Source organism: Triturus cristatus, chromosome 5_1 (assembly GCF_964204655.1).
Source record: "Triturus cristatus chromosome 5_1, aTriCri1.1, whole genome shotgun sequence".
Taxonomy (NCBI): Eukaryota; Metazoa; Chordata; class Amphibia; order Caudata; family Salamandridae; genus Triturus; species Triturus cristatus.
The window spans coordinates 34041146-34064034 of record NC_140587.1 but is presented as its reverse complement, the minus strand read 5'-3'; the positions used below and the strand labels follow the sequence as shown (position 1 = coordinate 34064034).

The following is a 22889-nucleotide window of genomic DNA, read 5'->3' as shown; positions in this document are numbered from 1 at the left end:
CACCCATCCCCCCTCTATAGACACTGATTATCAAAGTAGGACCCACATAGTTTGAACATGGAGACCAAAGAATGGTGCAGAGGCCATCTAACATGGCCAGGAGACTGACTTGGCCACAGATGAACATGTCTTCCTGGCATTGAGCTTCAAGGGATGTGATTTGTGGATAAACAGCGCTGGAGGTTTATTGGAAGTGCAGCTAGAGACCCGACAAACCCCATGATGAGCTGACTACCATTGGCTGAAGAGGTCTTGCAAAGACTACAGTAGTTACCTGTAGTTATTGAATACAATCAGTCAGAACAAGAAGGTACTCCAAACACCTCCAAAGGAGATGGCAGCTTTGAGTCTGTCCCTGGCTAGATAGGAAAGAGAAGAAGCAAGCCAGGACCAGTCCATGCACACCTATCACCCGCAGCGGGTGGATTTAGATGGAATGGTCCACTGTAGCACAGGCGTCTTACAGTACTGAAGCTGAACTTCAGGCCGTCCAGAACAGTTTCCACTGGAAGTGTATTCAGACAGTGGGTCTGGGCAGCCACTGCTGTGAGGGCAAGAGGTCTGGGAAAACGTTACTTGGAAGCCCAGACTTTTAAACCGACAGCAGAGCATGAACCACACTCTTAGCTCCAGAGCAGAGAGACACCTGAAGAGGCAGCTCATGATGCAGGGGGTCAGGCCCGGTTCTAGAAGGAGGGGGCAGGTCAGCTGGACTCCACAAGGTAGCCCAGTGGCCCAACCAAGGCCAATTCAGAAATACAGAACAATCATTTGTTCTTTTATTTAGTGATTCACTTGGGCCTGCAGCCTCACTTTCTCAGTCTAATTCTTTACCTTTTATGAGTAACAGGAATACTTTGGGTTTGTGTAAATGCCTGGGGACAGGTGTGAAGTCAGTAGTGATGGTGGCTGTAATCGTGGACATGTGGACAGCAGGGGTATTTATCATACTCCCTCTCAATCAAAAGAGACTGCAAACTCTCATCACAAAGTACTTATGAGACATAAACAGTTATATGCCAGCCACAATGTGATAAGATTTTTCCATCTCAAGCGAAGTATTTTAAAATGTGCATATAATCAGGATGTATATATGTTAGTAGAGGGTTGTTTTATTCCTAACATGTGGCTCTATAAGGAAAAAAAAACACTGACAATGTAAACAATTTGACTTTCTGAAGAGAAAAGACTTGACACATTTCACTAACACAGCACAGATACACAAAGAACAGGTACAGGCCAGCAGGAGTGCAAGGACTGATTACACACACCCACACACACACCCACACACGCATATTTACAGGCGCATGTAACAGTTCAAACTTCCTTAACATACCACAAAAATGCTACCACAAAGGCAGCAGCAGTGAAGGAGACTGACAGAAGAGGGGAGGTGGATAGAGAGGAGGATGATGGAGAGAGGAGAGATAGAGAGGAGGGTGAGGTGGAGAGAGGAAAATGTATAACAGAGAGAAGGGAGGGTGCAGTGGAGAGAGAGAAAGGTGAAGCAGAGAGAGGGGGAGATGGAGAAGTGTGAGGCATAAGTGATAAGAGAGATGAGAGAAGGAGAAGGATGAGTTGGAGGGGAGGGAGAGGCAGAGACTGAGAGCAGCGAGGCAGAAAGAGAAGAATAAGGTGCAGAAAGACTGGTGAGGTGGAGACTGAGACTGCTGTTTAGAGAGTCTGCATTACATGAACTAAGCTGCTTTTGGACATTTCCCCGCCTCTTGCTTATGGCCACTGACAGTACATGAAAGTAGTAGATGTTTGTGGCCACCTAAGGTCAGGCATGTGTTGCTTCCTCTTCCTATGCAAGTGCAACACTTTGCAAATGCTGAATGCCCAAAAGCAGAACAATGGAAACACAAAGGGATGATGGACGGGGAGCCGAAACTTTTCAGACACTCACTCCAGTCACTATTAGATCTGAGTTAAATCCATCATTGTTATTTAGCTCACTTCACCACCCCACTACACTACAAGCGCCTGGTTTCTGATAGGCTCCTCAGCTGTGGATCCAGCCAGGATTCATCAATGGAAGACGAGGATACATTCACAGCGCTGCACTTCAAGCAACAAAGGAAACCTAGGAAGATTGGTAAGCATTTGCAGAGAGATTCAAGGAGCCTTGGGAAACTACGGGTGACTAGATTAATTAAAAGGATGTTGGTTACCATGCAGCTCCAAGAAAGAATTCAGGGCCAAATTTATCAGCACTTTGCACCATTGTAAAGTCACGTACAGTGACACGAATCATCTAAAAGTGTTTGTTCTTTGCTGGACATTATCTAAAAGTCAAGGGGACATTCCATGGTTTCATGGACATTCCCAAGGTTAATAATGCAAAGTCCTATCTACTAACATTTCTTGATAGTTGTTAGAAATGGGGGTCTCTAAATTGCAAGAGTTTGCACCTTTGTCTGAATAGGGGTTCTTCCTTCTAGTCAGGATAAGGGGGATAGACTTCTTAAATAACACCTGCTCACCCCCTTGGTAGCTTGGCATGAGCAGTCAGGCTTATCTCAGAGGAAGTGTGTAAAGCCCTTGCACATAACTAGCAGGAACACAGTGAAAACACTACAGAAAGACACTCTACTAGTTTAGAAAAATATGCAATACTCTATATATTTAAAACAAGACCAAAATGATAAGAATCCAACATACAGTACTCAAAAATAAGCACTTTGTAAAAATAACCTTAAAAACGAAGGGGCAGATTTACAAGGAGCTGACGCATCTGCATAGATGCGGCTGTTTCCTTGCGTCAGCGCTGAATGTCCTTGCGCCACTATGGATGCGCTGTATTTACAATACAGTGCTCCATGGCGCAAGGATTAACAGATGCGTTAGAAATTCTGACGCGTCTTTTGGGGCAAAAGTGAAGCATTGCTGGAGTTGCTCCTGAAAGTGACGCAACTCCAGCACTGCACCACAATAGATGGGTGAGTCCCGTTCAAAAAGCCCTGCATCATTCCTTATGCCTGGTCTGAGCAGGCATAGGGATTTTGAAGCAGTGCAGCAGTACAGTGACGCAGTGAAATCTTGTAGATTTCACTGCGTCCGTTCTACATGGCTTTTTGCGTGGGAACGCCCACCCAGCATACATTATACCTGTTGTAGATATAATGTGATGCAGGGCTTTACAACGTGACGCATCTCCCTAGATGCGTCACTTTGTAAATGGGCTGCAACATTTACGGCACCACTGCATCACAAAAGTGATGCAATGGTTGAGCAAAAGTCATGCAAGGGGCGTGTAAATCTGCCCGCAGTTCCTTGAAGTCAGTAGCTCCGTCCGGTATTACAACGGTGCTGAAAACAACAGAATCCAACAATTCCGTTCAACCGCATCAGTCACGGTGTCGGCAGACTCTTAAACAGTACCTTTTCGTTGAGGCCCATCACGTTGGTGCGGGCCGGTCATGGCAACCATCGCGGTTGCGATGTGAAGCATAGCAGTGCGGTGTGTGGTGCCCTCCAGGCACTGTGCAGGCAGCGGCTCGGTGACGGTTGTCCAACAGTGTCGGTAAAACCAGGGCTGCGGTGTGGAGTTAGGCGGTGCTCATTGTGGTGCTGACAGGTCATGGTGCAGGCGACAGTGCCAGTTGCTGGACTCTGGCATTCAGTCGTTCCGGACTGCGCTGTGGGATGAGGCGGTGCATCGTGAGACTTACGAGTGGTGCCCCCAGGTCATAGTGAGGTCACGGATGTTGAAGACAGCGGGCAGCAATGTTGTCTTGGGGCCAGGGCGGTGGAGTGAAGTGAGGCGATGCAGAGTGCGGTGCCCACAGGTCATGGTGGCAACCGTTGTCATTGGTGAGGCCAGGGTTGCAGTGTGAGATGCGGCAGTGCCCTCTGCTGTGCCTTCAGGACACAGAGCCAGGGACGGTTCGCTGACAGGCCGGCTGCTTTCTCTCTCTGCGGCAACTAAAACTGCTGTTCGAGAAGCAGTCCCCAGAGTTAGGTGATTTCTTTGCTGTCCCTGAGACTTCGTGAACAGGAGGCAAGCTCTATTTCAGGCCCTTGGAGATTCTCAGCACAAGGAAAGAAAATTCAGTCCTTTCACTGCCCAAGGCAGAAACAGCAAGTGCAGGCCAACCCAACAAAGCAACAACACAGCAGCGGCGCAGTACAGTTCTTTAAGCTTTTCATCTTGGCTGGTTCCTTGATCCAAGTGAGTTCTAAAGTTCTGGGTCTAGGTCCCAATATTTATAATGTACTTCTCTTTGTTCTCTGGGGCAAAGAGTGTCTGTGCTTAGTCAGAATACTTTGGTCCTCTCTGGCCCAGCTTCCCGGCAGGAGGTGGAGACAGGCCCAATAAGGTGAAGGGAATCTCCTCCCACTACTCTAAATGCAGCCCTGGTCTATTCAGCCCAGCTCTGACTCATCCAAGAAAGGCAGGACACACCTCGACAACCCCCGCAGTGGCTGTCTGAAGAGAATGCACATTCTCATCCACTGTCACTCAAAATCCAGACAGTCAATCAACAACCCAGCAGAGGCACACCGGATAGATAAGAAAGAAAATACCTACTTTCTAAAAGTGGTATTTTCAAACACAGAATATAAAAATCAGCTTTACTAAAAGATGCATTTCTATATTTTGAGTTCAGGCATACTAAAATCCATTTCTCTATCCTGTCCCAATAGGAAGTTATACTTATAAGATGTTACAAAGTATTCCTCATTCTATCCTATGTGACAGATGGCCTTTTAATACTGAAAAACGAATTACGCTGTATTTCACATACACACACCAGTACATGTCCTGCCTCCCACATACACTGCACCCTGCCCATAGAGGTACCTTGGGCCTACCTTAGAGGTGACTCACATGTAATAAAAGGGAAGGTAGAGCTTGGCAAGTGGGTGCACTTGCCAAGTCGACATGGCAGTAGACACTGTGCGCAGACACTGCAGTGGCAGGTCTGAGAACCCTTTGAAAGGCTGCTCATGTCGGTGGCATGATCAGTGCTGCAAGCCCACTAGCAGCATTTAATTTACAGGCCCTTGAACTCTCAGTGCACTTTACTATGGACTTACTAGTAAATCAAATATGGTAATTATGGAAACACCAATCCATACTAACACTGAACAGCAGTGAGAAAGTGACTCTAAACCAGCAAAAACTGATTAAAAAACCAGGAGGTCAGAAATCAAAAAGCCAGGGGAAACACGCCAACAGGTGCCAGGTCTAACAATAGTGCTTTTCACCAAAAAATGACATGTCCTTGAGGCAGGTGCAAATTTAGAGAAATGTTTGTACGTCTCCAAATTCTTCAAGCTATGTGTGCTGTATGCTCACATGGAGCTGGTGGTTGCAGGTGGGGCCCCCTGGGATTCCTTTTGAGGACCAGGATAGATTTTTCACAAACAGACTTTGACCCAGAAGACGAGAGAGAAAGGTAGAAATGGGACAAACATGGCGGAAGAAAGAAGAAAAAAAGTAGGTAATGGAGAAAGCAGAGATGAAACTGAACCTGAGTGAGATAAAGGGGCAGGGAGAGCATGATGGTGGATGAAAGAGGCATGAGGTGGAATCAAGACTAGAAATATTTGGTATTCTGCATCCAAGATGTCTATCCGAGGTACAGCTAGTTTCTGAGAAAAAAACTTTTAGCAGGTAATTGTGAAAGACGTATTCAGGCATTTAAAAAAGGGACAGTTATGGGCAGACAGTGCTCACATTCCCAATGAATGGACTGAGTAAATTCCATCTCTGGTTAATGCCCAATGTCTTGGATTCTAAAGTGTTTCTTATTAAAACACTGCCTCATTGATCATAAAATGTACTGTGTATGATTCCGCAGATAAACTACTTCCACTGGACCTGTAGTGTGAAGGTAGGTAAATCCAAAACTGGAGGTAGGGTTAGAACACAGCAGGTCTGAGCTGAATAAATGTGGCACACCTTTCATTACAAACCTTTTTTTGCATGTTGGTATTTTTTCTGTTTAATACCATGTAGTATATATTTTACAAATTGTTTTCACTCTCGGAGGTAAAAAGTACATTGTTAATAAAAGGCCACTGCTGTGCTTCAGTGATGGATAATATCATTAAATGTTGAGTAACTTTTTGAATAAAATCTATTGAATTTGTAAGCAATCCATGTATATAAAAAAACATAGGGTTCTATGTATTTAAAGCAACATATGGTTAATACTGTTGTATAGATGTCCGATGAAATAAGAAATAGTGAGATAATATTTCTGAATTCCATTGATAATTAGCTTTTAATCATATTATATGATCCATAATTTGCTTTCCACCAAAGCATAAATTGCTGCATAATGTGCATCTGGTGCTTCACAATTTAGGTACCACTGACACATGTACTCCCTTTTGTTGCCTAATTCCAGAAGCCTGGGTCACGGCCCCTCTGTCAGACAGGGCTAGTTGAATTCTGCACTCTACCAAGGGTTAGCCGGAATTGACTAAAGTTCATTGCAATCCGAGTGGTCTGATATATGGCCTTATAGCCAGGGCTATACCAGTTGTTAAAGGCCCTGAATCTGAGTTATCGGCCTGAGCTGTGGACTCCCAACATTCCAAAGTCCTAATTCTGATTATTTAGATAGCTATGCTCCTCTTATAAGAACTGTAACATACAACATTAAACATATGGTTAAATGATTCCCTAATGGTGACAACTCCTCCAGTCACAAGGACAGGCTTCCCTTAATGCCACCAGGGACTGTGCTCTCTTAGGGACAGTCATTCAGAGAATCAGTCCTTTAACCACTCACTTCTCTTCCTCTCCAGTCTTGCCATTAACGTCTTCACAGCAATGATTTACCATGTCTTTTGTTGGTCATAAAAGTGAAGCTTTTTAGGGTTAGACACAACTTGGGCTTCATTACTCTCAAGACGTCTCACAGATGACAGATGTATATTTAGGGTTGACAAAGAGTTATACTTCAATTGACACTGTACAATACTGCACTGTAGATATTTGTGTTATTCTAAGATTTTACTCGGATTCCCCAAAGTGATCCCCAGACATTTTCAAACTTGAATAAACTTCATGTTTCTGTTCCTCCAGTTCCTTCTGTGTCTTGGCAGATCCTTCTCCCTCGGATTGGAGATCTGTGGGCCTGGCTCTTGGGGGCGTGGTAGTGCTTCAGCTGGGGGTGGTCATAGGTCCGGCATGTGTCAGTAAGTGTCTTCGACCCTGAGTATACTGACTGATCAAATATCTGTTCTCTCTCTCTCTCTCTCTCTCTCAAGTAAATAAACTCAGAAAAAGGAATATGCTCAGCTCAGATTCCTAGAATCCCCAATGTCCCAGTTTGTGGTACTACCCGTATAATTCAGAGGTGGGCGGTAGCTGCTCAGCTGCCCCTGTGTCTGCCCTGTCCACCCTCTTCTTGCATCTCCTGCCCTTATGTAAAGGATGGGGACTGGGGCTTCCCGCCAGGGAAGGCACTATCTGATATGTCGTCAGGAAACCCTTCTCGGTGGTGCGTCATCTAGAGGATGTGGTAACAAGGGCCGTCCCACTGGTCCTGGAAGTCTCAGCCTCCCTGGCTTCCTCACAGCATGAGCATTGCAGGTTCTTGAGATACAGGGCAGGTTACCTCCTGCAGCCTTCATTACCATCAGAGTCTTGTCTCAGTCCTGGGGTATTGTGATCTGCTTACAATTCTGCCTCTGGTCCACACCATCCTCTACTCAGGTGTTCGGAGCTCCTTGAAGCACTGAAAGTGTTGTAGCTCCATTGAAACCACATTGAGATGAAATTTCATCCATTGATTGAGGTGTGGCGCAGCAGCCAGAACAGCTGACTCCAGAGCGCGTTGTTCATGGTCCAATAGCTGGCGGCAGCTCAGCTCAGCACCATGTTACTCTGGGCAGTAGCTCACTTAGTCTCAACGGCCCGCAGCGCCTTGAAACCTTAAGGGGGTGATATGTTAGTGCTTTACAAGTACAGATTATTATCATTGTTACATATGTTGTTTTCCACATGACAGGACAAAACACAGGATGTGTGGGGGGACAGGCGGCCCCTCCTGACTGTAAGAGGGGTGCAATCTTGCCTCTCCTTTTTCAAATGTCCTTGTGCAGTTCTTCTGTCCAGGTACAGACCGGCTCAGCCCAGTGAGACGCAAACAGGCATTTCTCTCTTCTTCTCGGGTGAACATTCAAGCTTAAATTTGCACTTTCCTTTACAAAGGATTCTAAAGCTAGGAGGGAATCTAAATCCCATGGAGCACCCTAAAGTATGGGACCCCATACCACAATGAGTCAGCCTTGTAACCTACCGTTCGCATGCAACCAGGGGGAATGAAGTGCCTACTCATGACACATCACACAAATGTACCTCAGTCTCAACACTGGGGTTCACACAAACATACATAATCCACTGTCATCAGCCTTGACTCCTGCTATAGCCTGGTAATTTGTCTAGTAACTGCTCATGTAACATACATGAACAACACTGAGAGGTCGGACTTGTACTTTGATTTACAAGCCCGATCCATTGGCTATGCCAATGCTTGTTTTCCGCGCCTTGGCTGCAGGAATGTAAAATGCCAATGGCTGTGCTGAAAGGCAGCAGCGGTCCGAAAGTAGGATGATGAGAACACCAGGCAAGGTGAAAGATGGAGAGCTGCCTGGATGTCTTGTGAGATGGGGAGTTCTGGACAGCAGCCATCTTGCAGTGAGACTGAAAAGCTGAAGCCTCGAGACAGAATCAAAAGCAACCACTGGGCATCATCCGGCAGCAGGATGAGAGAGCGAATTCAAGCATGATGAAAACTAGAGCGCAGCCCCACCTCTCACAAGATCACAAACATCGGAACGATACCTTGGAGGCCATGCTGATGTTCAAGTTAAGAAGGCAGCCATCTTAGGGTCAGGCTCACCTTTAAGATGAGTTAAAACAGAAGTAAAAATCCATACTGAAATAACAAATGCATGTGTATAGCATGCTTTGATGCCACTTCTCATCGCTGTAACTCACTTTTTTTTCTCTTCTGTATCTCATAATCTGTGCTTCTTTCTGTGTTCCTGTACTCAGTGCGTCTGATATTTGTGAAATCTGCAAGAGAATGGATGGGAGAAACTGTAACACCTCACCTCCCACCTTGGTCTCCGAACCCGGAAACAAGCAGATAATTAGAAACTGTAAAAGATATGTGGGGTGTGAGAGCATCGCCTCTTGTTCCCTCTTGTGAAGTTCAGAGAGGTCTCAGCCGACAACAAGGAACGCCCACCAGTCCTCCTAAATTCACACTGATGCCTCTGTCGTATCAGTGACTGTGGAGAGGTCTGCAGCAGCCTAAATGGGATTGATGCTAGAGTTTTAAGCCTCAGTTCCTTTCCTCTACCATATTCTATTGCTTATCCAATATTCAGATGATTCTTCATTCAATTTAAATTAAGTCCCTATTTAATCAATATGAATGAGCACCAGGGGCCATATGTATGAAAAAGCTCATTTGCGATTCTCAAATAGCGATTTTTTGTGAATCGCTATTTGAGAATCGCAAGACCCTATGTATGTTGGATTTGCAATACATTTTGCGAATCCTACATATTCCTTAATTGTGAATCGCAAATTGCGATTTGCAATTAATGAATACCTCCCCATTCATTCCTATGGGTCTAGAGGCCCCTAGGGATGAATGGGAAGACATTCTCAATATGCGATTCCCAATTAGAGAATCGCAAATTAGGAATGCAATTTCAAGGGTGCCAGGGTGTCAAAAGGACACCCTGTTGCACCCCTGAAATTAGCATGGGTGCAGATGTGGCGCACATACATGCCCTAAGGGCATGTATGTGAGTCACATGGCACTTTGGAAAATTCATAAAAGTGCATTTTTCTAAGAAATCGCAAATTACCACTAACTTGAAGTTGTTGGTAATTTGCGATTCCTTAAGTCCAAATTGCACTTTTTGTGTGCTTTTTACATTGCATTTAACCCCTTCGCTGCGGCGGAAATTCCGCCGCAGCGCTGGGGGGTGCGGGGGGCAGCGCGGTGGCCCGGTGGTCATGACGGAGCCACGCCGTCATGAGCCACGGTTGGGCTGTGCTCATGACGGAGTGGTTCCGTCATGACTCCGCCCACAGCGCTAATCGCCCGCACAGGCGGGGAATTAGCGCCGCGCGGGCGGCGCGCCCGCCAACGGCCGCAGCATGACGAAACCGCTCCGTCATGAGCACACGGCAACCGTGGCTCGGGGAACAGCCATTACAACGCGGTTATTACTACGCTGTGCAGTTACATTGCATGCGTTACAACGCATGCGATGTTACAACGCTATGCCATTAGAACGCAAGTCTGTACATTGACTTGCGCTAGATGGCGTGCTAACATTACAAATAGTGTAGTTTACTATCCCAACACCTTCCCTACTGTTAAGTGGACTGGAGTTGGAATAGTAAATTACACTTTTTTAATGTCAGCACGCCATCTAGCGCAAGTCGATGTAAAGACTTGCGTTCTAATGGCATAGCGTTGTAACATCGCATGCGTTGTAACGCATGCGATGTAACTGCACGCGTGGTAAAAACCCGCGTTGTAATATCATACATCCCCGTGGCTCATGAAGGCGTGGTTCCGTCATGAGCACGGAAGTTGTTATGGAATCGCAATTTGCGATTCCTTAAATGCAATCGCAAAATAGGGAATTGCAAAATTTGCGATTCCTTATTTTGCATGGGGTGGTTTGTGTCATACATATGACACTGCTGTTTTGTGATTGCAAATGCCGAAATTCTGCGAATTTCGGCATTTGCGATCGCAAAATTGCCTTCATACATATGGCCCTAAATCATTAAAATAAAAATACATTTCCAGTTACTATGAATTAATACATTGGAAAGAAAAATCTCATGCCACATTTTTTGTGTTTTATGGTTAAAATGAAAAATGCACTCAGTAATTATTGTTTGATTCTACAAATACCATGGTAGTAGTTTGTGAGTAGAAGTTGTTCTGTAACATTTCCTGTCCAGTTCCTGAAAAGACTGGCAGTTCTTTTTTGCTCATCGTCTTTTTCTGATCCATTGTTAGAAATTGAAATAACATTTATTTCATTCCAACCCAACCTCAGATATTTTATTTCCTCTGGTACGTGTTCAAAGGTTACCTCTGGACTCAAATGAACTCTTCAGCCACATGCCCCAATCCACAGACTTTCATGAATTCCGGCTTTGTCTTTGAGGATATCCAGCTGACATCAGAGGAGGTAAAGGACCACATGTGTGAAGATTCTACAGGTAGTTATACTCATTCCATTCAATTTAAGTCAACTCATTGATTCATTTGGGAAAATCACATTAATGAGGATAACAAACAAATTAACACAATTTACAATAATATTAAAATCTTGTAAAACCTAATCGCAAATTTAAAAAGGAAAGTTAAATTATACCCGCATACACTGAAGATTGATGGTGCTTGTTTAGGGCAATACTTTGTGGATCACAAAGATTCTTCTTAAGTAACAGCATCTGAAATTATGAAAAGCTGGGAAGACAAGTAGAACATGCTGTAAATCTTGTGTCCCAAGCTTGCAAATAAGGTACACGCCATACAAATTGTAGTTTTTATGCCATTTTCACAAAATGCTTTAAAAAGTTAATTATTGAGGTAAAATAAATCTATGTAATTCATGGCTATCATTTTCGGTTAGCAAGTGTTTTGAAGATATTTGTAGTACTTAGTGAAGAAAAACTATTGTTAACTGTCAATCTATTAATGGAATCTGAATATTTTATTTAGATATGCTATCCAACTTGAATTCCATTCTTAATGACTGCTCTTGGTGAGTTTAGGACCACGTTACTTATTCTATGGCCCCATCTTAAGATAGCATCACTATCTTACACTCACGCGGTATGAGACCCAGATCTAGTTGAACTATTTGGAGTGGAATGCTCCGTCAGGTAGTTAGTAGAGATTTAAAGATTTTACCTTTGACTCTATTAAGAAAATTATATATGTGAAAATAATTAATTCCAGACCTAAGAGCAACACCAAGGGGATCTTGGCATCATAAAACCTTTAGGGGATGTCCCAGGTGATTTTGTCTGATGATTTACAAACTGCTCCTAAAGCTAACGAATGAGAGGCCCCCTTAGCCACAAGATAGTAAATATAAAGATTACAATTCAATTTGTGGGTAAAAAAGACACTTTCTCAATTTATTTAGGGCCCATTTACCAATTGTAACCAGAAGAGGAAATTTCCTCCTGAAAGTCATGATCTTGGATATCTTCACGTATATCTTTAAATAATGAACCTAAGTAAATTAGTGAAGGGATGACAATCCGCTTTGGATGCTAATTGGGGTAAATTTCTTTACATGACATACACAGCATAAATAAGTATACGTATATTTTTATTACCAATGGCAGGAGATAATTTGCACACAATACTTCTTATATTGGGTAAATCTTAAATGTAAGATAACAGAAGTGTGCTACAACCTTGTTTAAATACCTTGAGGGTAGAAAATCTTTGCATGAAGTTGTGGTCCCACCCCAGAAGTACCTGGAACAAAATATCAGCAGTGAGGGAAATGAGTGCACTCAAGAGCTTTTTGGAGATTTGTTGAGAGGGCAACTCATGCCACAAACTGTTCCTGTTGACTTTATCAAAGGTTGTAGTGAAATCAATAAAGGTGTCATAAATTGGCTAACATTTACTTTCAATGTATTTCTCCTATATTAATTGAACATCGGTAAAAAACGGCAAAGCGTTTTTTCCCAAACCATATTTGTTCCAGCTGAACTATTTTCTGATGTTCATCCATCTTGTCAGGCATTCTAGAACTGAAGCAGAATATAATTTATTGATTATTTGTTGTAACACAGTTTCTCTATTTGGTTTTTGAATCACTTCTTGTACATAGGTACAGTTATGCTTCCCTTGCTAGAAATCTGGATATTTTTCAGGATCATAGTAAGCCCTGAATAGTGGTGTCAATAAGCTTCCAATTCAATGACTACAGCAACCTCACATAGCTTGTCCAATAATTTTAGGATATTGGAATTGATCTTTTACAATGTTTAGAGTTAGTACTTTTCACAACAGTAAACCAAAAATATGTCAAGTTCCTAGAATGAGCAGCAGAGATCAGAGAGCATCAAAGTCCAGAGGTTTACTCCATGTACTTTATATTTGTAATCTCTGGAGCCCATTTTAGTAGCTTAATTTATTTGGTTTGATTAAGATCTTTCTTAAGAAACTCAAAACTAATTAACTAATTTAACTCATGTTTATATTGTCCTGTTTCCTCAGTAGGATACGTGTCATTATTACATTTAGTTGTGCTTACATTTACATTATGAAATAATTTTGTATTCAAGATTCCTTGGAGGATGTATTTCAATGTCAATGTAAGTTTGAGATCTGTCGTTAGTTCATTGTAAAGCTGGAATCTACTGAATACAACCAGCCCACTATGATAGAAGACTTCAAGGGTTTAAGCCCTTCCTAAGGTTTGTGATGATTGCAGTAGTGATACGACAGTTCATGAAACCTTCTTACCAAATCTGATCAGAAGAAATCCGAGGTCTGTCAAGGAAGACAATAGTACCTCCGTACCTCTATATATGAACCAGAAGGAGGGAGGTGGTGAAGAGCAATGCTCACTCACCGAGACCAAGGTCTGAGTATCACGGGCGCTGCGGACACCATGTTGTGATTTTCAAGACGTCAGTCAGATACGTACTTCGGAATATACAAGTACTCGGACCCTTAAGGAAGCCTGGTTTTAAATTGTGCTCGATGGATTGATTCCTGGCGGCTTGCGACTTTCGAACCAATGACCGAAGGGTGTATACCCACGAATCAAATGGTCCTGTGTGCATCTTTCTCCTCATTCTGAGTAACAAGAAGAGGATTTCTCAGTTTCCTCAAGTGGCCAATTGATGATTAGAGACACATTATAGGATTAAATAAACGTCTTTTCAGATACCCCTGCCTCTATATTTTATTATAACTGTACAATCTAAATATTGGTCCTGATGAAGGTGGTGAAAAGAATGCATTGACCTATGGGAATCCGTCCAGTGATATATATATAGGAAAAGAGACAGATGTGACATTCGCATGCAACAATGAAATGATACAGTGATTTCTATACACTGCCGTAATTGATGGAATGTTTCTATATTACAAACAAAATAATGTATTGATCTTTTGCACTATCGGATCCCATTTGTGTCGCAAAATTGTACTTTTAACTCACATTTTGCATGTCAGGTTGAATGATTGGTACGATATTGAGTGTGTATGCTGTATTTTATGTATGAGTATACTGGAGTACGGTAGCTACAAAAAATTGACATGTCTTTGATCTCAATTGTGTATACTTATGCCAAAATCTGTTGAATTAATTTCATTATGTAATTTTGTGATTTGTGGATATAGCACTTTTATAAATGAATTCTCACTCTTTGAAAATGAAAAGCAAAAAATAAAAAATAATGTTTTTTCAATGAAATAATTTGCTATTTCCAAATGATTTCATTGTAGAAAGGAAAAGCTGTCTTTTTGTGCGGCGTATATAAGCCACAGGCTATTTTTAAAAGAAATATAGGTCTGCCAGAGGTCTTTCATAGATTTTGGTCGGTTCTTTCCCCCTCCTCTTGGACCTTAAGTTAAATTAGGGGGTCACTTTCTGTCTTAATTGAAGAGCAATGCTCAGCGACGAGACCAAGGTCTGAGGGGCCGATACACAGAACTAACTTAAGACAAAATCCTAAATGTACTACTTTTGGTATTCACAGAAGTTAGGATTTAGTCTTAAATTTGTCTTAAGACATACTTAAGACAGACTTAAGACAGACTTAAGACTAAATCCTAACTTTGGGAACCATTTGAGATTTGTGAATCATAGGAAAAATATACATATATGAAGGTCTGGCCAAAGACCAATATCTATGGGCCAACCTAGAGGGGATTGGCGTTACACCATGACCAGTCTCTGCACACAATCACTGCTGTGCAGGGACGAAGGCCGTGCACAGCTAAGGTTGGACACTCATGAAGGTTTGGTGAGGTGCCAGGCCTGGCTAATGGGGCTGAAGGCCGAGCACAGCTAAGGTTGACCACTCATGAAGGTTTGGTGCAGTGCCAGGCCTGGCTCATAGGGCCGAAGGCCGTGCACAGCTAAGGTTGGCCACTCATGAAGGTTTGGTTGCAGGGACTGATGCTAGGCCAAGCCCTCAGCTCATCTCCTGCACATAGGGTCGAAGGCCCTGCACAGCAGGGGATGGCAGGCCACTGCGCATTAGACATGTGTCCTGGCTGAAGGCCAGGCCATTTGTCCAACCCCTCTAGGGTTTGTACGATGACCTAGCTGGAGGCCAGACTCTGCAGCCACTCTCTACTGTGGGATGGAAGGCCCTCCCCCATCCAGTGGTGCACACAGCCAAGACCAAGCGGACTGAAGATTGGCCGCCAATGGTATGTGTAGGACCTGGCCGCAGGCTAGACTCCGGGGCCAACCCCATTCCACATTGTATACAACGACTGGTAACAGCCCTGTAACGTGCAGACTTGGGCCTTATGAGATGAAAAATGAATGTGTCATAAATAACATTAAATTCACGGGAAAAAACACTGTTAGAAACTGAGTTATGTTTCAGTTACAAACATGACAAGCAACTCAAATTTACCATATGCCATAACTTGTGCCGGCCGCCACGCTCATAATACCAATTTGCAAATGATATAGAAACAAAGAAAAGAGTTATGTTTGTGGCCCAATTGCACATAACAATGTCATAACTCATGGTTGGATGCCATGTTGGTCTTAAAGTAATTCTATTTTGTTTCTCTTCTATTGCAAAACATGTATTTTGTTCATAGCGGTCGAATGTAAGTTATTTTGTGCGTTGTGTGCCTTTCCCTACATAACTGGCGAATATTAGAGGGTTTGGCATTTGAACCTCAATCATAGGTAACTCGGTTTTTAAATGAGGTTTTTGTGAGCACATTTGGTGATTTTGTTGTTTTTATAGTTTACTTAATTGTTAACCCTTGGTCTGCTCGATCTTCGACCGGGCACATTGGGGCATGGCCGCATGGCCTGCCCTGTAACTAGGCGCTGTACTCAACCACCCTTAGCTGGCCAACCCCCACTGCACAACATTGATTGACCATGCTGCAGCGTGGAATGCAAAATCCCTCCCTCCGTCACAGACCGCAAATCATATAGACACACTCATTCACTACTTTCGCTGGTGGGGCCCATAACACCAACATTCATTCCCTATCGGTCTGTGTTTCTAAGGAGGTGATTATTCCATTCGCTGTAAATGGATGGAAATACCTGTTTGTCTCCAATGAGCGATAGATCCACCTAACCTTCTCTCCCTCATTAAGACCTGAACATCACCTTTAGTTTTCCTTCCATGGATAGGCCATGGATCTGCTAGTTGCAGGTTTGTGTATTTTGCTAATTCTATAATTACTTTACATCAATACATTCTTTTGAAATAAACAACTCAACACAATTCTATAATTAATAAATCGAATTTATCTAAATAATGCAAGCAACTTCATTAATTAATTTAGCAGATGGTCATCATATTTACCTATTCTGGCTAAATGTCGTCCTCTAAGTCAAATTTAGATCTTTTGTCTCTCAATGCCCATTGGAAAGCAATTATTCAGTTCATCGGGAAATTGGGCATCTGATCAGTCCGTCAAAGATTCAGGGAAACAGCTGTCCTGCAGTGTCACCGTCCTCTCCGTCAGCATAACATCAGGTAATCGAAAAGCGCGCTGAACACCTCTCTATTCTATCATAATTTATAGTAAAATCACATTCCAAAAGTATCGAATATTGTTTTAGAATGTCTCTGATTGGTCAGTCAAATTTGTTCAGCAGGGTTCTCACACGGTAAATGTCTCTTTAGATGTAGTTCATAATTTTTCCGGTCCAAAGTATCTTTTTATTGTTTCTTTCAGAGAAGCTGGCTTGTTGCCTGGAACGTCCTTGAGGGGCACAGTCGGGTTAGGGTCGCGTAGAGGCCACTGTTGCTAGCGGCGACGCATGCGCACTTCACCCAGTGACTTTCGTAATGCAGTCAATTCGTCAGATAGGGATGTCAGCCATTTTGTGGCCACTCCAAATGGTCAACTTAAGCAAAGAAACACAAAAACGTAATTAATACATAGAAATGACTAATAAAATGTTATTCCCTCGCTAATACTCATATGTGTGTGTATTTAGCTAGCCAAAAGCAACACTCAATGCGATTTATACTTACTAAATAAAGCACGAATCACAATTACATCACCAAAGCAACATATATCATGCAACATTCTAATTATCTATCATTAGTATGCGTACGAAATTTAGTTCACGTCATTAACTAGGCCATGCAGATGCAAATCCCACGTGTATTTCGGTCATCAATAAGGTTGGTTAGTTATTTTCACATCACTCCAAACCATTAGTACGATTATAATTAATTAATTAATTAATCTAATTAATAAAATGACATGCAAAATGGGGTGGGTATACAAAATTTTGCATAATCCGCTCCAGCAATCACAGGGCATTGCTTGCTGTCAGGCTCTCTCCCCACAATACCATCCCACATATGCTAAATTCAATTTAATTGGGTGCAGATATAAAAGTCAAGTCTACTGGCTTTGTCGGTTTGTCACCCCAATAATAAAAGCAGAAACATGTCACAAAGCCAATGCAAAAGTCATTCAAGCCTGTCAGTATGTTAAAAGCCATATAATGAAAAGATTTAATGTAAGTAATGATTCGGTGTAAACTTGATTATAGTCAATAAAGCATTGAGTGTTCCAACATTTTGGATGCATGAGTATTTTTTCCATTTTTGCACAAGCTGAAATTCACACCCTCTGGAGACTTAAGATGCACACCTGAAATTAAAATGGGGGCTCTTTTGGGACTGCTACATATCTGGCCCTTCCCAAAATACCTTCTAAACTGTTGGTGGTTCCCCTGTCATCTCTGGGTTACAACAAGATAAATATGCAAATTTTGAAACACAAGCCACAGGACTTTAAGAGGTGAACCTTTCGCACAGCTGATTGTGTCCCGCATTTCATTTGGTGTGTCCCGTGGCTGTCAGCTTCTTATTATTCGTATATGTGCACTTGTCATCTGTTTCAGCAAAGGGTGCCGAGCCCCAAGCGGGCACACATGGCCACTCTTTGCTGGGGTCAATGGGGAGCCTCTGCTGCCCCACTGGCTCCCTCACACCCAGCTCTGATTCAATGGCCTGGCGTGGGAGTCTCACAGCCTCTGCTGCCCCGCTGGTTCCCTCACACTCAGCTCTGCTTCAATGGCCCGGCATGGGAGTCTCACAGCCTCTGCTGCCCCACTGGCTCCCTCACACTCAGATCTGATGCAATGGCCCGGCCGGGGAGCCTCACAGTCTCTGCTGCCCCACTGGCTCCCTCACACCCAGCTTCGCTTCAGTGGCCCTGCGTAGGAGATTCACAGCCTCTGCTGCCCCACTGGCTCCCTCACACCCTGCACTGTGTGAATGCCCCAGCCTGGAAGCCTCACAGCCTCTGCTGCCCCACTGGCTCCCTCACACTCAGCTCTGATGCAATGGCCCGGCCGGGGAGCCTCACAGCCTCTGCTGCCCCACTGGCTCTCTCACACCCTGCACTGTGTGAATGCCCCAGCCTGGGAGCCTCACAGCCTCTGCTGCCCCACTGGCTCCCTCACACTCAGCTCTGATGCAATGGCCCGGCGTGGGAGCCTCACAGCCTCTGCTCCCTCACACTAGCTCCGCTTCAATCGCCCAGCGTGGGAGCCAGCAGCGGTTTTACACCCCACACACGGGTAGCACAGACAGGCCACTACAGTGTGCACCACTCACTCCCCCAAAACAGGTCAAGTAAGTAGGGCGGCACAGTGACCCCAGGGCTCTGCCCCTCCCAGGGAGTGCTATGAATGTACAGCGTGGGAACTCTCCCTCTGTCTTTAGTCCCTATGGCAGGGTGGACCCTGGGAGCAATGTTTGAAAGAGAGCAGCAGTGCTCATTATCTGGTGTGCTCCCAGATCCTCCCTCAGCCCGACGCTGTTCAATATCTACATGGCCCCCCTCGCCCACGTCGCACGACAACACAACCTCAACATCATCTCCTACGCCGACAACACCCAGCTGATCATATCCCTCACTGAAGATCCCCACACCGCCAAAGCTAACCTCCACAGAGGAATGAAGGCCGTGCCAACTGGATGAAGGACAGCAGACTGAAGCTGAACTCAGACTGGGACGACTCTTGGTGGCCCACGTCACTAGGCACAGCCCCGGAAGCCACGGACCACGCACGCAACCTGGGGGTCATCTTCGTCTCCACTCTCTCCATGACCAGGCAAGTCAACGCCATCTCTGCGTCCTGCTTCAACACCGTCTGTATGCTCCGCAGGATCTTCAAATAGATCCCCCTTAACACAAGAAAAACCGTTACCCAGGCCCTCATCACCAACAGACTCGACTACGGGAACGCCCTCTACTCAGGAACTACAAACAAGCTCCTGAGACGACTCCAACGCATCCAGAACGCCTCGTCCCGACTCATCCTCGACGTCCCCCGCCGCAGCCACATCACACTCCACCTGAGAGGCCTGCACTGGCTCCCCGTCAACAAAAGGATCACCTTCAAGCTCCTGATCCACGCACACAAAGCACTGCACAACACCGGACCCACATTACCTCAACAACCGACTCAGCTTCCACACCCCCACCCGAAGCCTCCGCTCAGCCAACCTCACCCTCGCCGCAGTCCCCCGCATCCGAAAAAGCACCGCCGGTGGCAGATCCTTCTCCTACCTCGCCGCCTGCAACACTATCCCCACCATCCTACGACAGACCCAGGACCTGCTGGCCTTCAGAAGACTCCTCAAGACCTGGCTTTTCGATCAGTAGCACCCCTCCCTCCCCAGCGCCTTGAGACCCTCTTGGGTATGAAGCGCGTTACAAATGCAGTGATTGATTGATTGATTGATTGATTGATTGATTAAGTGTACCAGTAGCAGTGGTTTTCACAGGTGCCTGTCCATGCCAACAATTACCTCCAGTATTCCAGCAGTGCAATTTTTCCATGGGTCCCTCTATAAGCCACAAATTATCTTCAGTATGTAAGGGCCAATGGCAGACTAGCAAGCATTACATCATATTCTCACTCACATTTACTCAACCACACTCAATCATTTATTCGCACTCAGTCTACCTGTCTTACTCTGACTCCAACATACTTACTCATACTCACTTGCTCTAACTCCGTCATTCTCACACACTCTGTTTCACTCATTCTCTCTCCTTTATTCACACTCACTCCAAGTCTTCCTTACTCATACTTTTTCCTGTAGCAGCTTAAATTGGAAATTAAAAACTTTTCACTTCTTCACTTTACTTTGTTTCTATGAATGGATCTTAAATAAATGTGGCATGCCGACATTTAGTTGACCGGTTGCCAAGTTTCATGCAAATCAATTAGCAGAGTTCTGGATGAGTCAAAAAAAGTATCTTTACAAAGAAAAATCTGTCTCAAACAGAACTACACAGACACATTGGGAAGGGAAAGGGGATTCAGCGGGACCAATCTGCCCCTGGGTCCTGCTTATTTCTCCTTGTATGGGAAAACCACCTGGTTTATAATACTGCCCTCACACACTAGATATAGTATAATAATATCCAGCATTATCGTTTGATATTGTGCGAAGAAAATTATAGCTCTATACATTTGGCCTCATTTATATTAATACCCCCAGGTGTCACATGTTATCGTTCATGCCCTTTCGCTCTCCAGCTGCCTTTTATTAGGCCTGGGCCAAATTTCCGTTCCGTTCGCGGAAATTGCGATAATTTGGCATTTTCGCGTTCCGCGGAAAGCGCGAAAATGTCAAAATTTCCACATTTCGCAGCTTTGCGATAATTTGTTTCTTGCTCGTGCTGTAAAATAATACATTCTCGTGCGCGCGCGATCGCCTTACCTGAATCCCCGCGTTCGGCGACAAGTTTTCCCGGTCCGGTCGCATTCTCCATGAGATGTTGTATTGTTTTTAGCCATTTGCGCTGTCTCGCGACAGTTCACGTCCGCAGTGACGTCATGCTTCGCGCGATCACGTGTTTCTTCTCGCGATCATGCACCGTGAGACAACTGAAAACAAGATGGCCGCGCCCGCGAGCAACCGCCGGGGTAAGTTGGCGACCCGCAACCATGCAGAAAATATCGCGAACGGGCGGTAAAAAAACTTCCTCATCTTCGCGATATTTTTGCGTGTTTGTGGAGATTTGTAACATTTTCGCGATAATTTGCTAAAGTGAATTTCGCAAATTCCGCCCCCCCCCTACCTTTTATATGACCACCGGATCAGGACTCATCTCCCTGGGGGATAAAATCCACCTCCGCAGGGTCGGTAGTTGGTGTTCAGATTAGATAATCCGTTCTTTCGATCTCTAACCCATTCTGTTTCTTGTTACCCCGTCTTTAGAAAATGATTTGTACCCAATTGCTTATTGCTAGATGTGAGCCCCGTGCTCACATCTAGGGCATCTAATGCAGTGAGACCAAAGTTACAGCCTTGCGCGATTCGCTCCATTATAATTGTTGCACACCCCCTCTATTTGATAAATGTACTCACTTTGTCAGGGTCTCTATGTTACCCTTTTGCCTTTTGCTACCCTCCGCACAGGTTTTCCCGCGTGTGCTGTATGACATCTAAATGGTGTTCACTCAACGATCCGCATCACTTCCTGTACGTGTCCTTTGCTCTCCCTCTAGAGGTTTACCCCCTTTCTCAGATGTCTCATTCTTGCGGCCATCTTAGTTTTCTCACTCGTATCCCCTTCACTTGTTCTTATACTTGCAATGTATTACTTTTTATACATATATTTCTCTCAAATACATAAGGGGGGGTGTGTTCCTCATCCCTCCCATGGCTCTCAGTGCCCATTTCTGCCCTTTTCAATTACATGGCAGATCTGTCTTTTGTCAATCCGGTTTTGCACCAAAGAGAGGTGATTATCATCAGTCTGTGGTCCTGTAATGTTTCGATATATCTTCAGCATAGATATGATTCCTATTTTCTGATACAAAAACTAAGGGGTATATGTACAAGCGCCTATCGCCACAGGAACGTCACTTTTTAGGATGTTCCTGTGGCGATAGGGGTTTTGCCTTATTTACAGGGCAGCGTTCAGGGGTTGCTTAACGCTGCCTTGTAAATAAGGCCCCCTTTCACGCTATGCTTAGTGTAAAAAAGGTGGGCAAAGAGTGTAGCTGTGGGCATTCCACCGCAACACCTATTGATTCTGACGCTGCCTCCTATTTAGAAGGGAGGCTAAATAGGAGGCAGCGCCAGAATTAAGACCAGGGAAAACCTGGTCTTACCCTGGCGCAACGAGGAGAAATGCTTCATTTCTCCTTGTTTTTGCTGTTTTCATGTGTGCTGCGTTGTGCAGCACACACGAAAACAGCAAAAGGCCAATAATTGTTTTTATACAGGAATGTCCCCCTTCCTGCACATAAACAATTATTTTTCATAAATGCCATTTTGCAACTTCTGTGTGTGCTACATTAAGCAGCACACGTAGAAGTTACAAAGCGGCATTTAAAGATTGTTTATGTGCCGGAAGGGGGACCTTCCTGAACATAAACAATCTTCGCCTCAACGCAGATACCCTTGCACTCTGGTGCAAGGGTACCTGTGTTGGTGCTAGGCTGCTAAACTTAGTGCCAGCACAGGGGGAAACAAAGGCCTACACCATATTCTTGTAAAATTGGATGCAGCCCTGCGTTTCAGAAGTGGCGGAGCGTGTCGTTAAGTCAAAGAGGCTAACAACATGCTCCGCCACTTCTTTGTACATTTGCCCCTAAGTTCTTAGTTTACATAGATGTTACGTGACTTTCTGTTATTT

The 22889-nt window shown here is 44.3% G+C and overlaps 1 pseudogene; it reads left to right on the top strand.

The window, feature by feature from the left end:
• The first annotated feature begins 2034 nt into the window (after positions 1-2034).
• Positions 2035-22889, top strand: part of LOC146830019 (uncharacterized) — a 37871-nt pseudogene continuing 17016 nt past the window's right edge.